Source organism: Petromyzon marinus, chromosome 25 (assembly GCF_048934315.1).
Source record: "Petromyzon marinus isolate PM22_M1 ecotype Great Lakes invasive population chromosome 25, UKy_Petmar_22M1.pri1.0, whole genome shotgun sequence".
Classification (NCBI taxonomy): Eukaryota; Metazoa; Chordata; class Hyperoartia; order Petromyzontiformes; family Petromyzontidae; genus Petromyzon; species Petromyzon marinus.
The window spans coordinates 3,972,221-3,988,038 of NC_133691.1; positions in this window are offsets into that span (position 1 = coordinate 3,972,221).

The following is a 15,818-nucleotide window of genomic DNA, read 5'->3' on the forward strand; positions in this document are numbered from 1 at the left end:
GTCGGGATCGAACCCATGAGCTCCTGCATACCAGGCGAGCGAATTAACAACTCGGCACCACGGCAGAGGCTCAGCCATTCCAGCGAGTGACGCACGCTCTCGTGAGCGCACTCCCGACTCCTCAATCTCGCACTGTCGAGATGAGCGCGAGAGATGAAGCTTCAATTAGTAGCTCATTACGCATAATGAAATGATTCTTTGTACAATAACGGGTGAAGCATAAGCCTCAAATATAAGGTCATATCTGGCCATTCCGTAGGATGGGACCGGAGAGCGAGGGGGAGAGAGAGAGAGAGAAAACATGCCCTCTCGTGATTAATGTATTTCGCGCTTGAATTAAATATGAGCTATCTTAAATTAATTCGTCTTGCCTGGGTGTTCTTGGCTGCGTTAGTACGTATGGCTATGCACGCGTGTGTACGTTGTGTGCACATGGCCGGATTAAGGCGTGGGGGCTTTAGGGGCTGCAGCCCACGGGCCTACGCCAGCCGGAGGGCCTCCAGAGATTAATTTGATTTGTTGTTAGCCTTGCAAAAAATACATTTGATTTTTCTTTAACTTTGTTTTCCTTTTGAAAATATTACTGGGAGCCTCACAGTACCTGTAGCCCAGGGGCCTACAAAATATTAATCCGCCCCTGTGTGTGCATGTGGAGAGTGTGTGCGTTTGTATATGTGCGTGTGTGCATGTGCAGAGTGTGTGCGTGCGGAGTGCAGCGGTTAGCGCGTTACGCTACGAACCCGGCCACCCGAGTTGGATTCCCGCTCACGGCCAACACGAGTGACGATTATCTGAACCGGTCCTGGGCCTCCCCTAGGTCGACCCAGCCTCAAATGAGTACCTGGTGGCATGTGTAAACATTGCCGCTAGGGAGATAAAGGCGGCCGGGCGTGGTGTTGGCCACCCACCCCCTCGTGTGCCGTGCCGGCCTTTATAGATGTTCGCTAACAGCACTTGCCCCAACAGTCTATTAAAGGCTATACAGGGGATCTTTGTTCATGTTTTGGAGTTAGGTGAGCGATGGTGCAATGGTTAACGCGGTGCGCTCCGAAACCGGCGACCTTAGTTCGAGCAGTCCTGGGCCTCCCCTAGGTCGACTCAGCCTGAAATGGGTACCTAACGCAGTGTGTAAAACATCACTACTGTGCACAGAAAAGCGGCACGGGCGTTGTTGCTGACCACTCGTGCGCCGTGCCGGCTCTCACAGTGCTCGCGAACAGCACTTGCCCCAACACCACTCAGCTGAAGGCTTAACGATAGATCTCTCTCGCTTTGGACTCTATGTGAAGTGTACAGGTGGTTGGTGCACTGGCTACAGGACCTGAGCTCGAGTCCCGTGGTCTTCCCCCTTTGGTAGATTGAGGCTTAAATAAGAACTCGGTTCTGTGTGTAAACGTAGAAGGGGTTGGGAGGCAAACGCGGCGGTGGCGTGGCGCTGCCCACGTAACTTGTGGTGCCGCAACAGCGAAGCCGCTCCGCCGATACCGGGGCCGTCGCTGTGCTGCTGCGACCGAGAAGCCACCCGGCTCCCGCCACAGCGCTCTCCCCGCCACCCCCCACATAAACACACACCCACACTCACGTAGGGCCTCGTGGGGAGGGGGGGGGCACCTGCCCTGAGTTTTTACCCGAGAGACCCCCTCGTTGGGGTGCTCCACGGTTTCTCAGGGCCAGGGAATTGGCAGGCACCCCCCCCCCCCCCCCCCAGGCCAAATGGCACTGCGGCGCCGTGGCTTAACTTAAAATTAAATCACCACGGCGAACTCACTGAGAACCGCAGTGAGGAAATGCCCAGGACACACACGGACCAGCAGGCAGGTGAGGAGCGGGGCAGCGTGGGTTAAACGTCTCTACCCGTGGTGCACCGCGGGTTAGCGTCTCTACCCGTGATGCACCACGGATTAACGTCTCTACCCGTGATGCACCGCGGGTTAACGGCGATGATGCGGCACCGGCTCGCTTATTGAGTCGGTGCACTTGGTTAAACAATGGGGGGAGGCGGAGCGTCGTCTAATCGTCTAGAGCAGTGTTCTTCACTAATTTTCAGGAGGGGGGTGGGGGGTGGACTTTCGCCAATGAGACATCATCAGTGTGAGAGGGCCACCACACATTTGAAACCATTGCGGGTTTGACAGCAGCACGACGATGACGCTGCGGGGCGTTTTCACTTCTTTGTGCACTGTCGGGGAGGCCGCACGTCAGGGCCCGCACTAAAGGCCACCAGTGGCCTCGACAGTGGCCCGCGGGCCTTGCAATGAAAGAACATCGCTCTACATTGACTAGCATCGCGCACCGTTGCGACGCTATAAGCCTGAGCGAGTGTGTGCGCGTGTCTTTGTGTGCATCTGAGCGTGCCTATGTGTATGTGAATATATGTGTTGACATGCTCTGTGTGACCAGGGTACTTTGTCAACACCGGCCTGGGCTTTGCTCTCGCCCACACTTCCCCCTCTCTCAACGTTTTCCATCTAATTCACCCGTCCACGCACCCGTGTCGCCATCCATCTCTCGCCGCTCCAGCCCCATCCGCTGCCTTGAATAACATTGTCACCGCATCTCGTCGTATCGATATGCAAAAGAAGCCAATTAGATGGTTGATGGATGAGCACGACCTTTGTTCCGTAGCGCAACAGCCCTTGAGTCAACACAGCCGTTGTGTCAACTCCACTGCTGGATGTGGGGCCTTTCTCACGCGGTGCGACTCGTAGGGGAGCGGGGGCAGGGGGGTGTTATTTAACCATACTTCACCACGCTGGTCAGTAGCAGGGAGGCACATCCGTGTGAGCAAAGTGCAGCCCACTGCGTAGCTGCACAGTAGCGTATAACAACTTGCGATTCATGGTGATGGCCCATCCAGACACTACCCAGGTACTATTCAGGCTCAAACTCTGCTTAGCTTCTGAGATCTGACGATGGTCCTGCGAATTTCTGGCGACTTGGTATGGGTGAGCCCCGCATTTAGACTGATGTCCGGGTGATTTTCTGATAATACACATAGTAGGTGCGGTGAATGTCGGATTCCCTTAGCCCCTGATACACGTGGGTAGCATCCGATGCTCTTCAATTCGAATACAACGTACGCACTGGACCCACTTTACCCCTCCAGCAACTGGAGGCCGACAATCGTGCCAAAAAAATAGATTTTTAAAATATAATATTAAAAAATATTTATTTTTTTAAATCTAATAATTTGTTAATATTTGTGATTAATTTCTAATAATTTAATGATGAAAAAAATATTTTAGATTAAAAAAATATATGTTAGATTTAAAAAAATATTAGATTTTAAAAATCGAATGTTTACAAAAATCTAAAAAAAAATTTGTCACGATGATGGGGTTTTTTTTTTCTTCTTTTTTGTCACGAATGTGACACCGCATTGAATATCGAGGGCGGGGTGACTCCCTTACAACTCGCATATTGTTTCAACTTTAGTTGTTGTTGTGGTAACGTTGTGACCCGCCCCTACCGGGCATCTATAAAAAAAGAGCCGTGCAGCTCATCGGATTCCTCCAGTATAAATACAGATTCTGATTCTAAAAACATTCTGATTCTCTACGGGCTATTATGGTACCGTACCATGTACATGCAGCTGATATGCCAGAATCTGTTTTTCCCCTTTTGTCTGGCAACAAAACAGCTGCGTTAAGTTGTTCAAGCACCAAACTGAAACCTTTTACAAGGAATCATGCCTGCATTAACCACAATGCTTGTGGACGGAATGCAAACTAAAACATACTCTGATAATATATGCAAAGACGTCCTCTGGTCTAACACCGTTTGAGACGAGGCTCAAAAGAAAGCTGTCTCTGGTGTGGACCAATCAGTTTCAAGGACAAAGCATATATTATCAGAGTATGTTTTTTGTTTGCATTCTGATCACAAGTATTGTGGTTAATGCAGACATGATGCCTTGTAAAAGGTTTCAGTTTGGTGTTTTAACATCTTAACACCTGTTTTTTTGCCAGAAAAAATGGAAAAAAACCTATTGTCATATTTTGGTACTGGCACTGGCAAAGGAGGTCCCCTGCTGAAGCTGATGTCATCATTATTACGCGTGTCTACCCCAGTAAGCCTCACAGAACCTCGTTACTCTCTTACATGAGCGTCTTGCCGAATGGTTCGCAGTCAGGGGTGGGGGGTGGGGGTATGATTTGCTGCATATTTTCCAATCGAGTCATTCGTGGGTAACTTTTGAAAAATGTGGCGCATGCGGTGGACAACGACGCAGGCACACAATTAAACCCTTCCCTTGCGAAGGAAGTCGCCGAATCTTCGATCGCGCATGTCATCGTGCGATGAATACGTGTGCAGTATTAATCAGGGCAGCCGCTGCAGTCGATCCGTGAACCTCTGCAACGAGCGGCTGAACTCGCTACCGCTGGGCCGTGCTACTGCCCCGACACACATGGGCAGTTTTATTTGTAGGCTAGAGAGCTGTCATTCGAACACAAATCCGATTTTTTTTTATTGGGTCACCAAACTGTGGACAATTTTTTTTTTACATAACCCAATGACATGCTCCGCCTGAGTGTGTTGAAGGGTTTCAAACAAAATATATCAGACGCCATGTTGTATTCAATATATATTTTTATCATTTCAATATATGTCACCTTTGTGGATGCCCTATATATAAGCATGCGTATACGCAAAACTCTCTCCGGTGTGCGTGTACCACCCCCGCAGACGCTTGCATTTAACATTTAAACGCATGGCAGCAAACCCGAGCCTATGGTGCATGAGCACATTGTGCACACTGCCTCGTGAGCTTGCGTTTAACGGCATGGCTATTGGGCCACCCGCATAGCAATTCCCACCTCCGCGTGGACATTCATTTGCCACGCTTACGTGCGATGCGGCGCTGAATCAACGCAGGTTGAAGGACGCACGAATCAGACTGGAGGAATCCGAAAAACTATTAAGCTCTTTTTCACAGATGCCCCCAGCACTATATGCTGCACCCTACGAAGGCAAGTGTGCAGCCCTGGACAATTGCTCGCACGCGCGCCACTGCTGGCTGAAGTGTCTCCGTTCGAGGGAGCTCTCGGTAACGCCCCTCTCGAGAGTATGTTGGCCTACTGGTCTTCAGAGTGATGGCAGTGGTTATGGTTAACCCCCTTTAGACTGCTTGATGGACAGTGGCGGGGAATAAGGAAGGAACATCCCCCCCCCCCGTTGATTTCAGCTGTCGTTCCGGGAGAGGACGCCGACGAAGGCTGGACTGCAAGCCCGTTGTGTGTGTTGATCACTTAACACCAAGGCAGGCTGTGTGTACGTATGCACGTATGCACGTTGAGCTTCTTTCGCAACGTACGTAGCCGAACGTGCTAATCGGAGGTGCGGGGGAAGGACAAACAAAGTAAACGCAGGCAAAGAGAGTCGTGAGTTTTCAATCGAGATTTAAAAGTGCATCGGCTGAAGGCGCAATACCAACGGATCGCGGTTGTCCCACTCGTCGCTTCAGCAGGACCAAATCTCCCACGAGGAAGTCCTTCGCCGCTCTGCTGGGACCAACGCAGAGAGGGCCTCGTCATTGTGCGCTCACATATACCCCCGCTGGGCAGTGCACGTGGCACGGCTATGCCCCATGAACGCTTATCTATAGGGGGGGGGGGTGAGGGGTTCTCTTCCACTTGCGAACTGAAAGTCGGGACGGCAAGCGGCCCCCGTGGGTGGACAATAATCCATGCGCCAAGTAACGTTTGAGACGCAGCAGCTTCGACACCAACGGGCAGGAGAGAGTCACGTGGCGCGCGGCGCTGTCCAGGTGCTCGAGACCAGCCGTGCAAAAAAGTCGTCTCTAAAACAAAGGCGTACGCACCAGAGGCGACCCGGGTTCGATTCCCGCTCACGGCCAACACCAGTGACGATTATCTGAACCTGGTCCTGGGCCTCCCCGTTAGGTCTACTTAGCCTCAAATGAGTGTCTGGTGTGATGTGTAAACATCGCCACTCGGGAGACAAAAGAGTCCGGGCGTGGTGCTGGCCACCCACCCCCTCGTGTCGGCCTTCATAGGTGTTTGCTAACAGCACTTGCCCCTACAGTTTGTTAAGGCTATACGAGGGGGGGGGGTCTTTGTCTTTGGTGTCTACATCTGCCAAGGCCGTGTGCCGAGCGTGCGTCCCCACTATCTGACTCATCAGCCACTCGACACGCCACCGGTGACCCTACGAGATACGTGACACATACTTCGCCCTTCATCGCTTACGCGGACTAACAAAAATAAATGAGTGGCTTCCTTGAGAAGTTCAGCTCATGCGTCGATAAAGAAGGGGCTGGGTGGGGGGTGGAGGGAGCTTCCAGTAAATAATGAGAGGTGGTGCACTTACCACTGGAAGAAAAAAAGTCAACAACTCAACAGCAAATCGTGCTAAGTGGCCGCACACGAGGGAGGATATTTTGGTGAGCCATGCGCTAACAGCCCATCGGCGCGTCCTATGTTCCAAAACAAGAAACCCCTTATCTGCGTAAGCCATTGACGGATATCAACAATGACATCGCAGTCGCGCATTTAGAATAAGGTCCACAGGAACTCGCTGCAGGATTGGAGTGCAGACACTATCAAAGCCATAGTACAGGTTTTTTGGGTTAGATCGCGTGGTCAATTTACACACGCTCACCCAAAAAAACCTGTATCAAAGCTCGCACAAAGTAGACCTCATGAAGCTTGTAAAAAAACAACACACACAAGCAGACCATACGCCTTCTTCATAGAAATGTACCTAAACATATATCAACATATATCCAATTATATCAATGGGACCTTTTTGCCTGGATCAATGAGTGAAAAATAATAGCAGGTTTGACCCTTTCTGGCAGTAATACAGGGGTTAAGATGTTCAAAGGGTATCTATTTGGTGTTTGAACAGCTTTAACACCTGTTTTACATGTTCTATTGCCAGAGAGGGTAAAACCTAGTTGTTGTTTTTTTCATATCCAACGATGTTTGACGCATCCGGCCTTCTGGGAGTGCATTGTTTCAAAACAAACTCAATAGCAGCAAACTCTGGACCTGTTTCCGCTTTCATTGTTTCATCAGCAGAGTCAGACTCGCTTTAACCAATGCCTGTGAACTCTTCTTCTTCTTCCACGCCTGGTGCCGTGTGACCAAAAAAAACCAACCCCCATCGGCAATGGTAGCGCTGGGCCTAGACACGGATCGTTCTGTTGTGTGAACTTCAAAAAAAACAAACGAAATGTGTGGCATTTCATACTTATTTTTGTGAAATGTTTAACTTGCGCGAGTGTTTTTTTTTTGTCCATGCTGAATTGGCACGCTTGTGATGTTGCCTCCAGTCTGTTTCTTTATTGCGAGTGTTGTAAAATAAAACTATACTATTAATACTCTTTTGCAGTCCTTGGTCAATCCACTGCTTGATGAAGGTCACCGGAAAATCGTGGCAGTCGTGGGGGAGATATCTGACGATAGTGGGTTTTATGTTTTTTTCTCCCCCACGCTGGTCAACAATGAGAGAGTGACATTAAATTGAATGAAGTAAAGAGACGTTATAGATATTGACACCGGTATACAATCTTGTGCCAAGATTGTCAACATCGCGCACGTTTGTAAACGTTGTGCGAAGATTAGTAAAGATTTCGCTACAGTTCGCCATCATTGATCGACGCGTGTTAGTCGCCACGTGTGCGGAGAGAAAACTTATTTGCAGTTGTGCAAGGGCACTGCCATCTTTGATCACGTGATAATTTGCCAACTATCGACCAATTATATGGGGAGGGGGAGGGGATAAATAATGCGAATGTCATTACCAGGGTTGATGCCCCATTCACTGAATAGTTTGACTGGAATTGCACCTGACGCACGCTACAGAATGAGTAAAATAAATATAATTTTTTAAATATTTATAACAGCTTTTTAATAATAAATCACATTTATACCTCATATGTATTTTTTTAAACACGCCAAGGCACCATACAGTTTGGCAACCATTCATAACCTCTTACACACCACCCAAATGCTAGTTGCAAAAACTCACTCACATGCGACACACAGCCACTCGGAGATTGAATGTCCTCATGGATCGAGCCACATTGTCAGGGCGTATTGGAATTGTAATTATATAAGTTTTAAATTATAGAATACGACGTTTCGATTGCAACACAAGCAACCATCATCAGGTAAGAATTACTGAGAAAACAAACATAGTAAACTTATAAATATAATGCAATACAACACAGGGAGTCGGCTAACACATCAGTCAACACCCTACCTGGTTGATGACGTTCTTACCAAAGATTGCTACATTTGAGAGAGAGAGACAAAACACAGACACGGAGGCACACAAGCAGAGAGAGACACACACAGAGACACACAGAAAGAGGCTATGTGTGTGTCTAAGTTTACTATGCCTGTTTTCTCAGTCATTCTTACCTGATGATGGATGCGTGTGTTGCAATCGAAACGTCGTATTCTATTATTTAATTGTTTTTCTTTCTACGTGACTTTACCGAAAGAACCACATAGTAATTCCTGCAGTCACGAAAGCTTCAAATCAAGGTTCAACAGTACTAATACAATAAAAATACCCTAGAATTTAATTGATGTGTTTGGCGTGAAAAAAAAAAATCCTGAATCGGCCCTACGTCTTTGTAAAGTATCACCGCATTCTCCGAAGTTATAACAAAGTAAGACGCACCCCACACCGGGTCACGCCGTCAATAACGTCGTGCAAAAAAAAACACACACATACACGGACAGCTACAGGAAAATGAGACTTTCCCCATTCAACTATTCAGGGGGGGGAAAAGTCTGTCTTATAATACGGAGACTACGGCATCACTGCAGAACATTGTTAGCTGCCATGCGTGGCCCGTGCCTGTGTGCGTCGCTTGCATAAACGCTCGCATTACATTGCGAGACAAAACTCGATAACGACTGCCTCCTGCATGGCTGTTTAATTATTGAACTCGTTCTACCGACGTGGTCATTTGGCCTCTTGCATAGCACAGCATTTGTTCTGATTACATGGGCGAAGTCGACAGGGTACTCCGACTGCACGCGAAGCCGCATCTGCCCTTGGACATGCCATTACTAATGGCTCTCTGTGGAAGCGATTTGTTTTAATTTAGCAAGTGCATTGCTCGGCGCGGTAGCGTATTTATTTGCCGTGCGAGATGTCTCGGCGTGGCAGTAGTGGCGGGCTTCTAAATGTCATACATAACGACATTAACCCAAACTAAATGTTAGCAAAGCTGCAGTGTGCGAGCCTCCGATGAGATTCTCAGCCTCCGCGACAAGAAGCACTAGCGTCATATCTCTGAGGGCAACGAACACAGCAAGGCCGGCCACTAATTGCAAAGTGTGGGTTCGATTCGAGTACCAAAGTATGCATGTTGAACTTCTTGCGTACCGTACGTAACCAATGGTGATAATCGGAGGTGCGCTTTGACGCTTTCAACGTGCATAGTAATGCTTTAAAGACATTGTCGAATGTTCTACAGGGGTTATGAAGCTGACATTGTAAGAATATATTTCATTGTACTGTTAACACCAGTAACACCGTATGTTTAACACCTGAATTTCGAGTTGGCCCTCCCCCGACTCCCCCAAATTTCTGGGGCAGCCCTTTTGAACGTTTTTCAACTGTGAACCACAGTTCGGTTTACACCTGCAGGTTTTACCTCCAGGTGTTTTACCTGCAGGATTTCATGATTTGAAAACCCGAATTTGCCAATTTTGGCTCCCCAGATATCTGGGGGCAATAAGCTTCAGAAAATATTCGTGTTAAATCTAGTCCCGCGAAAATGTGTGTGCGTCTGGAGGTTCTCTGAGTGTGCTGAATAAAAATGTGATTTTTTTTTTCCTTCTTAGAAAACAATTTTTACGCTCCTTTTTGGTTCAGTGAATGCTAAAGTTAAAAGTAAAAAAAGCGGGGAGATGCCAACACCCAGCTACTGCTTCAGTACAATGTATGCATTATGTACTTGATATGCAGCTGTGTGTTTTCATAGTCCTTAAAAAATCACCCGTTCGCAAAGCAAAGCTGAGAACACGCGCAATACATCACCCTTAAAGGCAGGTACTGCGTGTACACGTATAAATAAAAGTAATGACCCTTGGGCAAATGTTGGTGTTAGCTGCACTCGTGTTCCACTATTTGATTTACTGGGGAACGCTTTCACAGTTATTAGCACGCTGCTGCGCTACGATCGTGGCCACTGGAATTCTCGAACTGAACCTGGCCTAGACCTTCCCTAGGCAGACTCAACCTTAAAATAAAAAGACCACCCGGTGCAATGTGGGCAACATCAGCAGCGGAGAGGAAAACGCGACCAGGCGTGCGTGGCCGCTGGTTCACTCTAAATCATGAATCGCCCTCTCAAAATTGGGAACGAATGATTTGGTGATGCTGCTGCTGCTGCATCGGCAATTGGTGCACGAGTATAAATAGCAAAACAATAAACGCAAGATATGTCAAAAACACTACTTTAAAATAAATACTATGTAATAAATTACGTTTTGGGAGATTGCCCTTCTGCCATGAAAAAGGTCCGTTGGCTGAAACATCGCCTCTGCTATGAAGAAGGACCATTGCCCGAAACGTCGCCTATTGTATATTTTCCCAATTAAAGCCACACGGCGTTATTGTTGAGTTTTTTTGCTTCTTTCTTTCTTCAATGGGATTGAGGGGGGTTAATGAGTGAGCCGTGAGCTGGTTGTGGCGGCGTCAGACCGTCGCGAGTGCTCTCTCTCCCTCTCTCTCCCTCTCTCTCCCCCTCTCCCCCTGCCATCGTCAGACCGCAGCGCTGCGGCCCTGGCCGCCCAAGAGGGGCACGCCGGAAATGCGGTGTGACGCCTCCGAGATCTGCCTCCTATTACTAATGGGATATTCCGCCCGTAAAGAAAGAAAACCCGCAAACAGGCGCTCGCTAACGCGGGGTACTTGCTCCGCACGGAATGTGCCGATCAGTGTGTACACAAGTGACAGAGAAGCATGGCGTAGCCAGACCCGGCTGCGCACGCGTGCGTGGGTCTGGGAACATTGAGCTGCTGCGGCTGCTGCTATATTCGGAGTGCGTATTTCTGAAACGGAGGCGACTTTAGAACAAAAACAGATTTTTTTTTTTAAATAGAATTAACAAAACGGACAGACTGTTTGACACAACAGGCACGATAAGACTTCACCTGTGGGTCTGTCGCTTTTATCGTTTTAGACGATCGATTGAACGGGATTTTGTAATCATATTAGCGTATCAGAAAAGAAAAAAATCTCAACCCCACACAATTTGTTTGTAAATTTGAAAGCAAAGCATGACCCATAACACATTTGTCTCGATTACATGAGATTTGTGTTTCAAATAGCGTAATCATGTTCACGCCGCTATATTTACTCTGGGTTTTAACGATTCGCCCGCCTGGCAATTGCATTTTTGGCAGGTGGGTAACGAAACAAATGATATTGCGGTGAATGTAGCGGCCTCTCGTGGTTGGTGAAGGACAAGTAGCGTTCGTTCCAGACAACGTGCCGTGTCTTGACCCAAAAAAAATCAATAACGAACACTATAGTTCTGAATGAATTCATATATTGCCCATTTAATAGGTGCTTCATAAAAGGCCTTTCTTCGTATTATCATTGAGGCCACTGGGGGTAAAGGATGTCCTATTTTGTAGCGGTTTAATTCAGATTTTCTACTAGTGTTATAACTGGCATGCATTCCTAAGCTTTACGGATTGTAAACGTTGCATTTTGTGGGGTTCTTCACGGAGGCACACACTTGACTTGAAGGCAACACGTTTATTTCACAGCCCCAACAGGGGTAACTACATAACGTACACACATTAACTAGACCCCAACAGGGTAACTACATAATTGGGCCAGTCAGTGAGACCGAATACTGGAGAGACGTGGCACCGAGGGTTGATTCCAGAGAACAGCCCCGATCGGGGCTAAGGGACTCGGCGTTTATCGGCCGCGCAGTGGCCAGGCTCTGCCCTTGGCCACGCCCCTTCCAGATCCTTCCCGAAGACTCTGGCCCCTAAATCACGTATCCCTCTCTCCCACTTTTGGGCCCCCCTTGCCACCTCGTCCGGTCACGTGCCCTCTAGGGGTCAGCCAGACTGTCATGTCCTCACTCGAACTCTCTCTCACTGTCCCCTAGGGCCCGCTCCCCTGGCATGCCCACTCTGGTGCCCGAGAGAGGCCCAAGAGGCATAGCTCCACCCTTGTGACGTTAGCTGGCGCTAAACGCCATAGTGACCCCATTTATGTCACTACACATTGATCGGAATGCTCGTGGCAGGATGACGTTGTGTCGGGAACTGCATGGTAGAGTAGACAAAAGAACAAACAAGTGTGAAGTAACATGGGACCTTTTTTTACCGGTGTCAAGATATTAAAAATAAGAATAGGTTTTACTTTTTTATGGAAATAAAACAGGAGGTGTTAAGATGTTCAAACACAAAATAGAAACCTTTTTCAAGGATTCCTGCCCTGCATTAACCACACACGGTGCTTGTGGTAAACATGCAGACTAAAATCATGCTCTGATAATAACACTATGCAACACAATTTTTGTTCCTGGGTAGTAAGTATTATTTTCTAATTGCTTATGCCTCAAAAGTACAGAAAATGGCTATTATTTCCCACAAACTTTGCTTCTGCTAACTTATGCACTGAGATCATTTTGGTGCTATAAATGTCCAAATGTTTGGCCACTTTGTTGGGCTATCATTTGTGGCCAGATCGCTTCTGAAAAATAAGTTAATACCTCAGTGGGGTTTTGCCTGATAGGATGGGCATAGTTTAGTTTTATTTGTATGTGTTTGGGTGAATTGTTTACCTCTTCGTACTTTGCACTACGATCGTGTTTTTTTGTATTTTTGTTGTAAACTTCTTACCCGCCCCTGCTGGACATGTGTGAAAGAAAGCTTTATATCTCATCGGATTCCTCCAGTATAAATACATATTCTGATTCTGATTATACACTGTGTAACAACTTTTTATTTATTTTTTGTCCCTGGGTAGGAAGTGTTATTTCCAAATCGCTTATGCCTCAAAAGTACAGAAAATGGCTATTATTCCCCACAAACTTTGCTTTTGTGACCAAGACAGTGGTATTTTGAAATGTACCTATTTTCCAGAACATTCCAGATAGATTTAGTGCTGAGTAAACTTGGAGTAACTTCTAGGACATTCTAGAACTTTCCAGTAATATAAATAGTAGTATAAATACAGGGGCCTTAAGGCCACCAGTTCAGTTTAGTTCAAGCTCCCTAAGTGGATACATATCTGCATCTTGCTGAGATGGTATCAAGAGGCTGCAAGCATCCGGCAGACGCATTTTGCTTTGTCTGCGGCCAATTTATCAAGACAAGAGCGAAAAAGTACTCTGTGGAAGCATCTGCTAAGATGTGTGAGGCCTACAAGGAATATTTCGGCATGCCTGTCGGGGATCAAGACAAACCCTGGGCACCTCATTTCACCTGCGAGCAATGCAAAAAACTCTGGAAGGTTGTTGCTCGGAATTTTATGGTTTAAAATGTGTTTTAAAATGTTAACATTTGCACGCCTCTAGTGACTGGGCCGTTTCACATTGACATGCTAATATCTCACATTTACAGCTTCAAATCAAGATGTATGTACAAATTCCTTCTCTAACTCCGTCCACTTACCCTTGGGTTGGGCCCACCAACAATCCTATATAAACTCTTGTTGCAGCAGCTCTTTCTCCTACGTCAGCAGTCATCCTGCTGTGTTTGTTTCACACCTGATGACGGTTGCTTGTGTTGCGATCGAAACGTCGTGATCTATTATTATGTTCTACCTACTTGACTTTACCGAAAGAACCAAAGAGTATAGTAATGTTAAATTCTAAAAGTTTTTAATTTTAAGATGTTTCATAATTTTCAATGTTATTGAAAAAATATGTCGTTCATGAAAAATGTTGCGAGAATCTCTTACACATTAGTCATGGGTGAATTTATTGTATTTTTGTAAGATGGTACAGAGGGGAAAAGAGAGCCATGAAGTTCGCTATCGCAATAATTTGGTGGGAACCCATTGATCACTCAAGCAACTGCTACTTCTGCATGATGGACCCTTCCAAACGTCGGACTGGCAACAATGCACCTGCCATCATGTATCCGGACCTTCCTTCATCCATCGTCACCGGTGCCACACCGCCATGAGCTCCCCGTACCCACTCCTCCGGAGAGAGAGCAGCCGTCTTTAGAAGAGAGCAGAAAGTCAGAGAGCGAGAGGAAGACGTTGTAGATCCAGATGACAATTTCAGAGGTGGAGCTGATGAGAGAAACCCATACTACCCCAAACAAAAAGACCTCAACGACTTGATCAGAGATCTTGGTCTCACCAAGTCCAATGCCGAGCTTTTGACGTCTAGGCTCAAGCAGTGGAACTTGTTGGATGAAAGTGTGCAAGTCGCAGATCAGAGGAAGCGTCACCAACCTTTTTGCAGATTCTTCACCCGTCAAGATGGGCTCTGCTTCTGCCACAATGTGACCAGTCTGTTCGAGGCAATCGGAATTGCTTGTAACCAGAATAAGTGGCGCCTCTTCATTGACAGCTCATCCAGGAGCCTCAAAGCCGTGCTGCTCCATAATGGTAACAAGTACCCGTCTCTTCCCCTGGCTCACTCGGTGCACCTCAAAGAGGATTACAACAGCATCAAGACCTTGCTGGACGCCTTGAAGTATGATGAGTACGGCTGGGAGGTCATCGGAGACTTCACAATGGTGGCATTCCTGATGGGTCTCCAAGGCGTTTTACCAAGTTTCCCTGCCATCTTTGCCTTTGGGACAGCAGGGACACCAAGGCGCACTACCACAGGCGGGACTGGCCACAGCGGACCGAGTTCTCTGTGGAGAGGAAAAACGTCAAGTGGGAGCCACTGGTGGACCCCCGGAAGATGCTGATGCCACCACTGCACATCTAATTGGGCCTTACGAAACAATGTGTCAGAGCTGTAGATAAGGAGTCGGCAGCCTTCAAGTACCTTCAAGACTTCTTCCCTAAGCTGTCTGAGGCAAAGGTCAAAGCCAGTGTCTTCGTTGGACCACACATAAAGAAGATCCTGGAGTGCAATGAATTCCTCAAGAAGCTCACTAATAAGGAGAAAGCGGTTTGGAACAGCTTTGTCGCAGTGGTTCGTGGTGTCCTGGGCAATCACAAGGTCGAAAACTATGTGGAGCTGTTTCGATTTAAAGCTTTCGTGACTGCAGGGATTCGTATTCTTGGTTCTTTCTGTAAAGTCACGTAGAAGGGAAATAATAAATGAATACAAATAAAACAATAAAATTCTCACGACGTTTCGATTGCAACACAAGCAATCATCATCATCATCAGGTGAAAAACCACACCTGATGATGATGATTGCTTGTGTTGCAATCGAACGTTGTGAGAATTTTATTGTTTTATTTGTATTACTTTATTGTTTCCCTTCTACGTGACTTTACCGAAAGAACCAAGAATATGTGGAGCTGGGTGAGACTGGTGAAGAACTCGGCACAATGGGCTGTAGGATGTCCTTCAAAGTCCATGTCCTTTGTGCTCATCTTGATAAATTCAAGGAGAACATAGGAGCATACTCGGAGGAGCAAGGCGAGCGCTTTAACCAAGATTTACTAGACTTTGAACACCGCTACCAAGGACAGTATAACGAGAACATGATGTGGGAGACTACATTTGGGGGCTGATTCGTGAAAGTGATTTACAGTATAATCGTACATCTCGAAAAACGACTCACTTCTAAATCTTTTGTAGTCATTTTTGTATTCCTTTAGTATATATACATGTAAATTTTGATTCGTACTTTTTTTCTTACTTTATGTGAACGAAAAGAC